At 38.2% G+C, this 13367-nt stretch overlaps 1 protein-coding gene across 6 annotated transcripts in view; it reads right to left on the reverse strand.

Annotated features, from left to right (window-relative positions):
• Positions 1 to 13367, reverse strand: part of HIVEP1 (HIVEP zinc finger 1) — a 137862-nt gene that overhangs the window by 85415 nt on the left and 39080 nt on the right. The window contains exon 1 of one of the 6 annotated variants that reach the window (XM_070515625.1): positions 5735 to 5935. The exons of the other annotated variants lie outside the window; for them this stretch is intronic. The gene's annotated coding sequence lies outside the window, so the exon portion shown is untranslated. Of the gene's footprint in view, positions 1 to 5734; positions 5936 to 13367 lie in introns of those variants that run through there. 6 annotated transcript variants of the gene reach the window in all.

Genomic DNA, 13367 nt, shown 5'->3' on the forward strand with positions numbered 1-13367 from the left:
TCATAGAGGATAATGATAGTATTGGCCCCTTAGTACACATAAGTGGTTCTGAACAAACAGTTATTTATGACACATTTTACAATGCATAAAATTTGCAACCTAAATGTTTATAATCCGATCACTAAAAAAACTCACATGCTTTAGGCAACCATCACACCGGAAACAATGAGCAAATGCCATTGTTTTTACAAAGGAAGTACTTGGCTGACTCCCACACTTGCAAGGACTCTGGCCAAAAATAACAGTAATAGGCTTGCATCTTCATATGTATGGATCCGATCTAGCCAAGCCAAAAATAGCTTTCTGGTCATTTATCAGCTGTTGTCATTCCCTTGAGAGGCTAACTGCATCATACAGACCAAGTTAGGCAAATTATGGTGAAAACACTAAAATACAACTGAAGAAAACTTTAAGCTCTTTTCGGTTATAATATTGTAGCACATGAGAGAGAAACATGATGCAATTATTCTGCATAGCCAATAAGGTTAACTATTTCTTAAACTCCCTAAATTGTGTTAAATAATCCAGCAAAACAGAACTGACACACACGTTTCTTAAAACTGATGGAGACACCACAAGTTGCCAGTTCTAACCCAGCATTAGCATCCCTCCTCCCGAACGAGTGACACTGCCTTTAGGGATGCTCACGACACACAGCGTGCCTTCCCTGCCGTCCCCCCCACTGCATCACATTCATTCTCCTGGGGAGACCTGCCTTATCCTCCTTTGGATCCCTTTTAGGGAAAAACCTATCAATAATAGACAAAATATAAGTGTTTACTATGTGCTGGGCACAGTTCCAAGGACTTCACATGTACTAACTCCTTTAATCCTCACCAAGCACCCACCTAGGAGGAAGGAACTGCCTTTGATCTACATTTCATGGAGGAGCAAACTGTGGCAACATGGAAGCTGATAGAGCTCAGAAAGAGAAGTGCCAGGTCTGAACCCAGGCAGACTGCCTCCAGAATGTGAACTTCTGAACACTACAAGATACTGCTCCTCTGCATTACTTCTGCACATTAGAAGGGTGTCCTGCCTGAGCTGGCCATTCCTCATTTTTCATGTTTGAGCTTGAAGATCACAGAAATGAAGCCCTTTCCTGATCCCCAACTGAGGCCATCACAGTGTGCACAAACAGTACCCTAGCTCTTCTTGTGTTAAGTGCGTGTGCATGGACGTACCACAGTGTGCACAAACAGTACCCTAGCTCTTGTTGCGTTAAGTGCGTGTGCATGGACGTACCACAGTGTGCACAAACAGTACCCTAGCTCTTCTTGTGTTAAGTGCGTGTGCATGGACGTACCACAGTGTGCACAAACAGTACCCTAGCTCCTCTTGTGTTAAGTGCGTGTGCATGGACGTACCACAGTGTGCACAAACAGTACCCTAGCTCCTCTTGCGTTAAGTGCACGTGCATGGACGTATGTGTACGAGGTTGCTTCTTTCATGCTTGTATCACCTGTAAAATCACGAACTCCATGATCAAGGTCTATCATAGTCACTCTATTACCCTGACCCCATATTTATAGACACTGCACCAGTTTTTCATGACCACGCTTAAAGTCCAACTCTCAGAAACTTCTCCTAATAAATCCAGAAAAGCAACAGTTTCTTACTTTCCTATACGTCCCACAGAACTTATCTATCCCACATTATTGTATGTAATAAGTATCTATTTAATTGTATCCCACTTACCCACTATTTGCGATCTCATTTATCCCTTACATTCTTTATTACGTGTAAATCTCTTTTCCATCTCTGAGATTTTAAGACTTGAAGATAGGAAAGCCAATCCTACAGCACACGCACAACCCTGGAAACACAGAGTGTGTTCAAACGTGGCTGAATTCATGTCTGTCACAGCGAAGGGACAGACTAAAAATGTCTCGACTGCTTCACTAAGGCCCACAGGGAAGATGACTCAGGATGGAAAATCGAGTTGAAAAAGTCCTTTCCCAGAGGAAAATAACTGATCAATAGCACTGGAGTGGGGACGTGGAGGAACGAGGGAGGACCAAGAAAGGAAACCTCCACGAAGCTGTCAGGAAAGGCGGCCTCTCTCTCCTCTTTCCCTTCCGTCATCCCTTACACTAGACCTAAGGACCGACAGTCCTCAGTTCTGGCTCAAAAATGAATTCCATTTCATGATGGTAGAAATCACTGACACAGTCAGATACACACAATTTCAACAACATAATTCTGTGGAAAAAAAGGTTTTTATCATCACTGCTGAGGTAACTGGCATTACAATCTTGTAATACTAGCATCTAAGTTACAATTACAACTTTTAGTAATTTTACCCACTATCATAAACAAAAGATCATGAAGTTACGCTTATGATGATCTTACTAAAACAGCCCCAGAAAACAGCCTGTTGAGGTTGTTTGCTGCAGAAAGACAGAAAATTTCCGTTGAAGTTTCCCTGAATGCTGTGCCACAGAAAGGGTCTGGAATGCTCCGTCTTTGCCATTTGTTAAAATTACGGCATACACTGCCCCCACTATAGGAATGCTCTGCTTTAGGGGATCTCTAAACCAATCTCCTGCAGGACAGGAACCCAGGAAAGAGGAGGTTATGTACCGAGGCATGCCACTTGCCAAAATTGAGACCCATCATCTCTCAAGATCACATCTAATCTGGAAAGCAAGGCAAATCACTCAAGTTTTAAACATGCAGTCACTTGGCAGTCACAGACTTAAGACCCATGGTTTGCAACATTCATGAAGGTCTGGGACGTGCAGTAAATTTCACTGAGAAACACATGAATTCTGCACACTGCCAAGCCGGCACACGGAGTACTCACATGGGTGGCAGGTCAGTGTTGCAGACTACCCTGTGTCCACTTCTCAAAATTTCATTGTTCTTTATTCTTTGTTGTCAAGAGTGTAATACTTCAGCAAACCCTAAGCCCTCTGATTCTCCCTCCAGAAACCTCTCCAACTATCCGCCTCCACCACCTTGTCCAAGTCCTCCCCTCTCACCCAGACATCCGCCAGGTCTCTGCGCCAATCCCCGCATCTACTGGCCTCCCCCTCTATCCAACCCACACTCTGTGTGCAGCCAAATCCGCCACAAAAGCCAGCCTCCTCCCTCAGATTATTCTCTTAGAGCATCTTGGTCTTTGCCATCAATGTCCTCAACACACGCTGTAATTACATTATGTTTCCTTACTTGATAACTGTCTTTATATCTCTAGTAGTGGTTTATAGCCAGGGGTGATTCTGCCCCCCAAAGGGCACCTGGCAATGTCTGAAGACATTTTTGGTTGTTGCAATTGAGGGGGAGGGGCTGCAGTTGGCACGTAGTGGGCAGAGGCCAGGGAGGCTGCTAAACATCCTACGACACACAGGACGGCCCCCACAACAAAGAACCATCCAGGCCAGAACATCATTAGCGCTGAGGCTGAGAAAACCTGCTGTAAACTGGTAAAAATTTGAATGGATATCTGAAAAAGGGTTCAATATTACTTTAAGTATATCCTTTACTCCTCTTTTATTCTACTAATTGTTAACACAAAGCAATAAAACATAATTTGGATTACTATCTTATATTTTAACACTATAAATAATAATACATGCTAGCAATAACTACCACCATGGGGGTGGGGGGAGAAGCCTTCACATTAGCACTAAAATTAAAGTACTCACATGTATTCATCATTAAGTACCTAAGAAAAAACTGAGGCACAAAGAGGTGTAACTTCTCCTGGGTCACTCAGCTAAGACGTGAAAGCTGAGATTCCATCCCAGGATACCTGATTAGAAAGCTTTTCCCACTATGCCAGACCATAGTTTTTACATGCAAGAAACAATAAAGTGTGGTGGTTAAAAACTTCTATGGGTTCAAATCCTGGTCCATGCCTTCTTATCTCTATGACATTGGACAAGTTACTTTACCTTCTAAACCTCAGTTTCTTCACCTGTAAAATGGGTAAAAAAACAGCACCCACCTCACAAAGTTGTGTGAGATTCATAAAAGGCAACAAGAGTAAATGTTTAGAATAGTAGTTAGCTTGTACTTGACGCTCATTAAAATTTATCTCTTATCATCTAACAAATATGCAAATATTTTACATCTCTAGACCTTTGACTTGCATGAGTAATCAAGAAAACTAATTTTGGTTTCCTTGTTGAATAGGTATACTTTAGAATTAATTCAAAAATTAAGAAAAATAATGAAAATGTCAACTTCATCAATATCTGTACCTAATAACTCATAAACTTTTACACCTATAAGTACTATATTAAAAAAGTAAAGAAATTTATTCTTAATACACAATATTCCAAACACAAAAGAAACAGAAGTTTTTAGTAAGCCAAACAAGGTTATCATTTAAGGAATAGTTTTATATATATATATATATTCTCCAAAAAATATTTATTGAACAATTTCTGAAACAGCTTAGCTTGAAGTAATACTTTCCAAGTAAATTCTGTAAAAAATTTGTACACTTTATAAATCTTTTCAGTGGTACTATGTACCACAATGTATGACACTATATCTAGATATTACAATAACACTATCTTTATTTAAAAAAAAAAAGACCACTTGGGGCTGGCCCCGTGGCCGAGTGGTTAAGTTCGCGCGCTCCGCTGCAGGCGGCCCAGTGTTTCGTTGGTTTGAATCCTGGGCACGGACATGGCACCGCTCATCAAGCCACGCTGAGGCAGCGTCCCACATACCACAACTAGAAGAATCCACAACGAAGAATATACAACTATGTACCGGGGGGTGTTGGGGAGAAAAAGGAAATAATAAAATCTTAAAAAAAAAAAAAAAAAAAAAAAAAGACCACTTGGTTTGGCATTTCTTTCATGGGTTACAGTAGGCAACTAGTTATCATTCCTAAAATAAGTTGTAATATGCGTTACACAATGACTATAATAGCCTTACAATGTATTCTTCACCTAAACCATTTCTGACTCAACCACTACAAAACACTATTAACACTCAGCTCTCCTTCAGATTTCATCAGAAAACTGAGAAGTCAAATAAGTTTCCTTATATTTAGTAAATTTAACACATTGTATGATTTCCTCAAGAGAAACATATTTTTACTTAGAAATATTTTAAACAGTAGCTCAGAGTTTAAGTTAAAATTCCCAATCATATTTGTTTTTAAACAAAGACGTTGTCCACAATAACCACGAGAAAAGAAAAGACTAATACAATCATCATATCCAATTTACCACTTAGCCAAGAAAACAAAAAAGCCACAAAATGAGCATACTCACTATCACAAACTCACATACACATAGACAAACTCACTATCAACAATTTTCTATTTGATATGAAACTATTCCCAATAAAATATATTAACAGCAATGACAAAATTCCTAAAATTCATCTCTTAAGATATGCATATTTATCTCAAAACAAATGACTGATTTTCTTCTATCTGTTATGTAGAAAAATTCTTACAACTTACGTTGTTTCATTTTTCTTGTATTGTCTAGCTACACTGCTCTATAACATCCGTATATTAATGATTCCAGGTTAGTAACACATTCATTTCTGGTTACGGTTTAACCTACCATATTAGATTTTTCTGAGTGTATTATTCCCATCATAATTTATTTGACTTGCTGTTTAGGTCATTTATCTATATGCAAACACGCCAATTGAAGTTAGTTTCTTATTATAACAAGGGTGTACATTTGGTTTAATATGTTTAAACTCTTTTAATCAAATCTCGAGTGTACAAAATCATATGAAGGGTGGGAATACATACAACGTTACAGTCCTTTCACTTCACACAGAGAATCCACAGGCACTTCCACAAACATGTCTGTCACACCCAGGGGTATCTGCACAGTCACGTTACCAGCCATGACAGGTCAGCCAGCCCCCATTATCTGTGCCGCCGTGGCACACCTGAGGCTCCCTGCCCCTTCACATCACATTCTGGAGCAGCTCTAAGACAGACTCGCTCTCACAAGCTGCGGTCCTAGGAGTCCTCCCCCACTACCTCTCCATGGCAACCGCAGCTACAGAAAAGCCAGTCCACCTCTTACGCAAATGAAAAGAGGCCACAAATGTCAGCAGTCACAACATCCCCCTTTTCCCTCCCTCCTTAATTTCCTTCTTAAAGTAACAGTAGTGCATTCTTCTTCTTTTGCATTTTAGAACACCTTCTGCTGATTAGTGGATGGGAAAGCAACTTAGGAAAATCAGAGTTAAAAATCCATCTGTATGACCACTTACATAACGTGACTGAGAATCCAAGGATGATTATGATTTGCTGAGTTTCATTTACCAAGCCAGTATATCTCAGCAGGTCCCCTCTGTATCTGGGCATTTTAGTATTTGAGAAAAGAAGCCTTTAAGATATTAACTATCCCATAATTTGGCTCTCTTAGAGAGAGAGAGAGAGAAGCTATCCATTACGATTAACAAGAAACACTCAGCACTCAATATGCAGTGTTTCTTTTGCAAGTTCCTATCTATTTAGAAAAGTCAGGGTTATTTTTTTACTTTTTGAACCAAATAGGCAATTATCCTAATAATCCTACAAGAGGAAAAAGCTGAACAGATTATCCTTCAACTGTTAGGCTTAGTTTGTATTGCAATTGTTTGAACAGCTTCCTTTCCTAAATATATTTTAGAGAAACAAACATAACAGCTAGTTTACACTTCATTTGGCTACAGAGATTGGAGAGCAGAAGTAATGTCCATCTATTCAACCATGACTAACAACGACTGATAAATTTAAAAGTGCCATATTTAAAAATATATGTTTTAATCCAAGGCATATACCAAAATATCAAATTATGTCTATTTTTATCCAACATGTGACTGTCTAATAATAAGAATTCCAACTGAAATAGCATGAAGCAAGCTCAACCAGCCCTGCCCAGTTCCAAGAAGATTCCCGAGGCGAAGCTCAGGAAGAGGTATGGGTCCACAGCAGAAGGGCAGTCAGGGGATTCCGGGCAAAGCCTGAAGGCTGGAAACAGCGCACAGCAAGCGAGGGGAACCATGGGGAGGGATTCAGCCTTTCTGAAGTTCCCGTATAAACCAGGCGGCAGAGAGAAGGATGTGGCTGGAGAAGGAGACAAGATGATGAAGGACTTAGTGCCGCGAAAAAGATCTAAGCCTTGATGCGGAGGTCTCTGGTTAGAGTATAGCATTTCAGACAACACAATGACACAACCAGATCAAAAACTGCTCAAATTATTAATTGCTTTTGCTTCTAAATGTTTAATGCAAATTCCCTCCCCTGCAAAAAAGAAGTGTGGGATAAGAAAGTAGGAATGTTTATATGTCTCAAAATTACACAGGTATTAACCACACAGAGCAAGCAAACTACTTTTTAAAAAGGTGCTAGGTGACATTTTCTTTTCCAAAGCTTAACAGGTCAACCCAGTGTGACCCAGATCACGAGACTTGTGCCAAGCCACCGCCATTACAGACGTGTATGCACCCGGGCTGCCTGCCCAAAGGCAGGAGCCACACCTACAAAACCTGGAAAAATCTATCTCCATTCCAGAACTTACTATCCCAAAGTAAGTTCTTTGTTCAGGTTATCTGTCTTCCAGGCTACACTGGAAGAGCCATATTTTATTCATTTTTATATCCCTAACATCTAACACTATATTTGCTCCGTGAGAAATGCCCCAAAATATTGTGAACAAACACTCTCTAGGTTCCTCTCTCAGCTATTAAGAATGACGATTCTAGGATTTTATTTAAGAATCAACTTCAAAAGAGCCAGCCAACTTGGGAGTAGGCCTAAGATGAAATTTACATCATCAATTGCTTTCTTTAACCTTCTTTTCACTATTCCTATTTCTCTAAACACATGACTGGATGAATGCTACTTTCAAAAAAACCAAAATTTTCAGAATTACTATTAAGCACTTTAAAAATGCAGTAACTGTAAATTTTACACAAATTTTCCAAATCATTGGCAATACATATGACAACTGGCAAATGCTCCCAGATCAAAGCCCCTTACATTACAGCAGCATTTTGGTTTTACAATGCTCTTCTTTTTAGAATCCACACGTACAGCTTACAGATTCTGTGAAAAGGGGTAAAGGAAAACATCCAGACCTCTCAAAGACGCTGAGGCCTTTTTAAAAATAGATACAACAGCTATCAGAATAAATCTGATTATCTGGATTCCTTTCTTCCCACGCTAAAGAGACATGACAGTTCAACATGCTGGCTTCGGGGACTTATTAACTCAATCTAATATTCTTCACATTTTACAATTACTGTATGATTATTGATTTCTAAGGGGAATTCTGAAGAAATACCAACTCTCTTCCCATCCTCCAAAGAATAATTAAATCTTATAGTCACCATTCAAATCTATTTAGAACGGAAAATTGAGATCACCTCTTAAAGTCCCTTTAGCCTGATGGTAGGATGTGCAACCAACATCAAGACTGTGTTCCAGACAACAGTCTCATGTGCAAAACTCTCAGAATGAGGCAATGACGAGCACGAGGTTTGCTGTGAACTATAGGACTCCCGACCACTTCAACTGTGAGGACCTATTTTTGACAAAAAACTATGTAGTCCTCCTGGTGACAGTAGTTATAATTTTACTATTTGTTGATTTAGGAAGCATATCAGTGATAAAAAATATACATAAAAGCAATACATTAAATGAATCTGTATTTCATTACAATAGCATCTACATTCCTTGATCTATTTCAAATATAGTAGCATCAAAATATATTAAGTGATTGCAAGATCATCACCACATTGGGTTTATCTCAGGAATGAAGGGCAGCTTGACATCAGAAAATCCATTCCTGTAATGCACTATATAGATATATTAAGGAAAAATGTCACCATATAAGCCACAACAGAGTGATAAAAATTCCATACTCATTCCCAGCAAAAAACTCAGAAAGTTCTAGTTAGAAGATAATTTCTGAAACTACATAAAGAATGTCCACGAGAAGCTAACTACAATCACTGTATTTAACCATGGACTATTGGAAGCGTTCCCATGAAAGTCAGAATTTTACCGAGAGACTATTTAATACTTTACTAGAGGATCTGGACAAGTCAATAAAATAAGAAAAAATTTTTTAAAGAGTTAAGAAAATTGTAAAGGAAAAAACAAAACCATTTATTTGCAGCTGATATGATTATTTAGTCAAAAAAATCAAAGAAAATTAACTGAATTAATAAGAATGAATAAGAATTCAGTCATGTGGTGATATATAAAACCAACTTAGAAAAATCAATAGTTTTACCATACCTCCAAATGTACTACAAACAAAACCAAAAATAGTATATATAGAGAGAAGGCAAATGTGGCAGGATGTTAATAGCTATGACTTTAAGTGAAGGAAACATGGGTATTAATTATATTAATCTTATTACTTTTTTTAAGAGGCTTTTTTAAATTTTATTTTCTTTGCAGGGGAAGATTTGTCCTTTGCTAAGACCTGTTGCCAATCTTCCTCCTTTTCTCCCCTCCAAAGCCCCAGTACAGAGTTGAGTATAGTAGTAAGTCTTTCTAGTTCTTCTATGTGAGCCACCGCCACAGCAGGGGTACTCACAGACGAGTGGGGTTGTTCCACGCCCAGGAACTGAACCCGGGCCACCAAAGTAGAGTGTGCCAAATTTTAATCACTAGGCCATCAGGACTGGCTCTTAATCTTATTAAAGAATATCACACTCCTTCAGTCTAAGGCTCCACACAACATGGTAAATAAATTCCAGACCTTTCCTTCCTCTTCAAATCCTCTCACGTTGCTGTTACCCCACTAGCAGTTTATTTATCCTATTTTACCTCCAAATAAGTCCAGGGGCATTTAAACATTTTCTGCTCTGCATTCTCTGGTTCTTTATTAACTAATCCCTTTATATCTCAGCTTTTCTTCCAACTTTTGCAGCAGATCAAGGTGAACTCTAATCCAGATCTCCAGAACCAGTGCCCTGAGCCTTGCTAACCCAATCCATGACTTTCGCTAACTAAATTGCTGAGTGACCAAATGTATAATAAAAAACAAAATACTAACTCATCCTTTCCACGAGTGTTCTACAAAGTACAGTTCCCCTAAATGATGTGCAACGTCCTTCCACGTCTCACTGTATAGAAACAGCACTGGCTTAACAGGACCCTTGGGCACATGTTTATCTAAACCATTTTGCTTATTTTGGGCTTAACTTGTTTTGTGAGCAGGTCAAAGCTTTTTAATCCTGGTGATGAAACTACATGCTTCAAAACCACAATGCTTGCTGAAAGAATTCAACTTACACCAATTTGCTAGCTCAGAAAAAATTCCAGCTCAGAAGTCAAATACTCGGCCAAAAGGATTAATGATTTCTTCTCCTCCAGACTGGGTAATTGGTGAGACGAAAACACATAAATAAAGTGTCCGTATTGTCTGCTCTGGTTTGTGGCAGCTCCTCAGATCAAGCACAGAGGTTTTCTATTTTAAACAGAGGCCATAAAAGATGATAAAATTAATGAGAAGGATTTTAATTGAAGAATTCTCTTTTCTTTCCAGTTTAGATCCCTCAAGCACACTGTAACTTTTGATTCGTTAACATTTATTAGAGGTGTAATTCTATAACGATTTATGTATTTACTATTACACTTTCCCATGAGGCAGTAAACGCCACAAGAACAGGAACCTTGTCCATCCTGTTTTGCACTGTAGTTTGACTAAAAGCATGAAAACACTCAATACACACTGCATGAAAGTGTGTGTGAAAGTACACCAAACAGAAGCTAACAAACATAACTTTCTTAAAATTACTGCAGGATAATTACAAAAATTAGTATTATAATCCTGAATTAGGTTCTCAAATGCTCAGACTTTTTAGTGAACAAGAAGCAAGACATTTTTGATCAAATAATATGCTATGCCATCAAATCATACATGTTAATTAGAAAAGTGCAGACAGAGGTGCTAGGATAATCATTAGATAAAATGGAAACAAACTAACCACACAACAGCGAGGGAATGCGAATTACGGCAAAGTGATATGGTACAATATCACACAGTCCTTTGAAACTGATTTCTACAAGGAATTTTAATGACATTCAGAAATACTAGTGACAGATACTATTAAAGGGGAGGACCACAAAATATATACAATATGATCCCAACTGTGTATCAAAATTTATACATATATAATTACACACTCATATGTATGTGTGTATAAATGGGCATGCATATAATCTAAATACAAGCATACATATACACATATCAAATATATCAAATTGTTAGTTATTTCTGGATGGTACAATTATAAGTGACTGTAATTTTTTTAAAGAGTGTGGATCTTTCAAATTTTCTGCCATACACATATATTAACAAATAAAATATTTTTATAAATCTCCCTATGGAGGGGGAAATAAACATGGATTATATTCTATTTTTCATATCTTATTTTCTACGGCATCGACATTGGTATCAATCCAATTATTTATACAGTCATCAGTCAAATGAGTGAACCAAATATAATACTCCAAAATGCCTCAGATTGGCATCACAATTGACAGATTAAAGTAACTGAACACAGAGCAGACACTTTGTATATGTTGCTGAGGGCTCCTAACCATGAGAGCTTGAAAGCTATTAGGCTTCAAGTCCAGCAGACTCTACTTGAAACGCAGAAAGGGAAGGTAATGCATTTTTTCTGATACTAATAAGTTGTCACTCTATTTCTATATGGAGAATGATGAAAATGTACATTCTCTTTCTGTTAACCTACTGGGGAGATTCTTTACTGAAAACAAATTACCTTAAATTTGGAACAAGCGCTATGCATCAAGACATTCATCATAATAGTATTTATTGTGGAAAAGAACTGGAAGCCCCCATACAAAGGGCTTTCTGTATTTATCTCTTGTGTTCTTATATCCTCACTTGTTTTGCTTTGGGTTTGATAAAGTTGGGAAAGGCAAATCAGTGTTTCTTTTCTCTCCAAACATATCTTGGCTGAAGCAGTACACAACCCCCAACAACCCCCGACCACCACACACACACACGTACACACACACTTTGGTTTCAGTCAAGACATGGAGTCAATTCTGCCCTTACCTAGGGCTATAGAGTCTGAGAACTCTCCACTCCATCTCCCCAGGGCCTTAGACTATTTCCACCGGTCTTTTGCCCCTACGACTGGCAGGTATCTATTTATTATTTCTGTTATAGCCAAACATTTGGGTTAATTTATAATTAAAAATGTTTTCCTTTGGTAACTTTTTTTCCAGAGCTTATAACACATTTTTATGCTGTTTCTCTTATTTTTACCCTTAGTAAACTTTTTCTTCTTATGTGACCAGAAGAAAACCCCACTCTTCTTTTAAACAACCCATCAACTGACATCAAGACATCTCAATTTTTAAAGAGCACCAAGTAAAATGTGGCCGGACATGCCACAGAGCATCCCAACAAAGAACTAGCAAATTAGGAAAAAATAAGAAGAATTTTATATCTTATTTCCTGCAAACCTGCATTCTGAAACACCATGTACTCTGGACACATAGCCTTTCAGACTTTCCCCAAATGGGTCTGTGAATTAAAGCAGCTGGACAGAAAGTCTTCTATGTAGGGAAAAAGTAGTGCTATGAAGTCTAATGGGCACACAGCCCATTTACAGGAACTATACAGCTTTTCCAATAATGAAAATCAAATTATTTCAAAAACTGTGGTGATGAGAATCCCCACCACTCACTCCAAGAAATTATGGTCTGAGCATCTGTTACAAGTTCTCAAAAGGTAACATTTTCTAACCATCTTGGCATGCATTTTTAAATCATAGGAACAACTGTTCCATCAACTAAAATTTCTCGCTAACAAGTAGTTCCCTAGCCTTAATCTGGTGAAATGAGATCTTTGGGTTTCATTCTAGGTTGAGAAAGAAGGTAAGTTGAGGCAACACCATGCACTGGGAATAGCATGGTTTTGTTTTCACAGAAACTGAGGCTCGATTTCTGGTTCTGCCCCTTCCTAGCTGCCTAATACCAGGCAGGTGACTCTTCACACCTCAGCTTTTTTACCAAAAAAAAAAAAAACCCCAAAAAACAAAAAAATTACACAGTACCATCTGCCTCACAAGATGGTTTTGATTCCTAAAAGAGATAACTGATGTAACATACCAGACACAGAGACTTTCAATATATATTAGCTCTGACTCCCTTCTTCACGAGTACAACATTTTTAAACTGACCAAATAACTTTAAACACGTAAGAGTCACACAAAATTATAACTGTTTCATGTACTATGGGCAGTATATTTAGAACATTAATTTTTTTAAAAAAAGATCTTTAAGAAAGCTAAAATGTATTAATAAAAATCCCCAAATATTATATCACGCTATGCAAAGCTATCCCTAGGTAGCCCTTTAAATATGTATTTGCCTATTCTGGGCGCTTCTGGTA

This window comes from Equus asinus, chromosome 8 (genome assembly GCF_041296235.1).
Source record: "Equus asinus isolate D_3611 breed Donkey chromosome 8, EquAss-T2T_v2, whole genome shotgun sequence".
In the NCBI taxonomy this organism is placed as follows: Eukaryota; Metazoa; Chordata; class Mammalia; order Perissodactyla; family Equidae; genus Equus; species Equus asinus.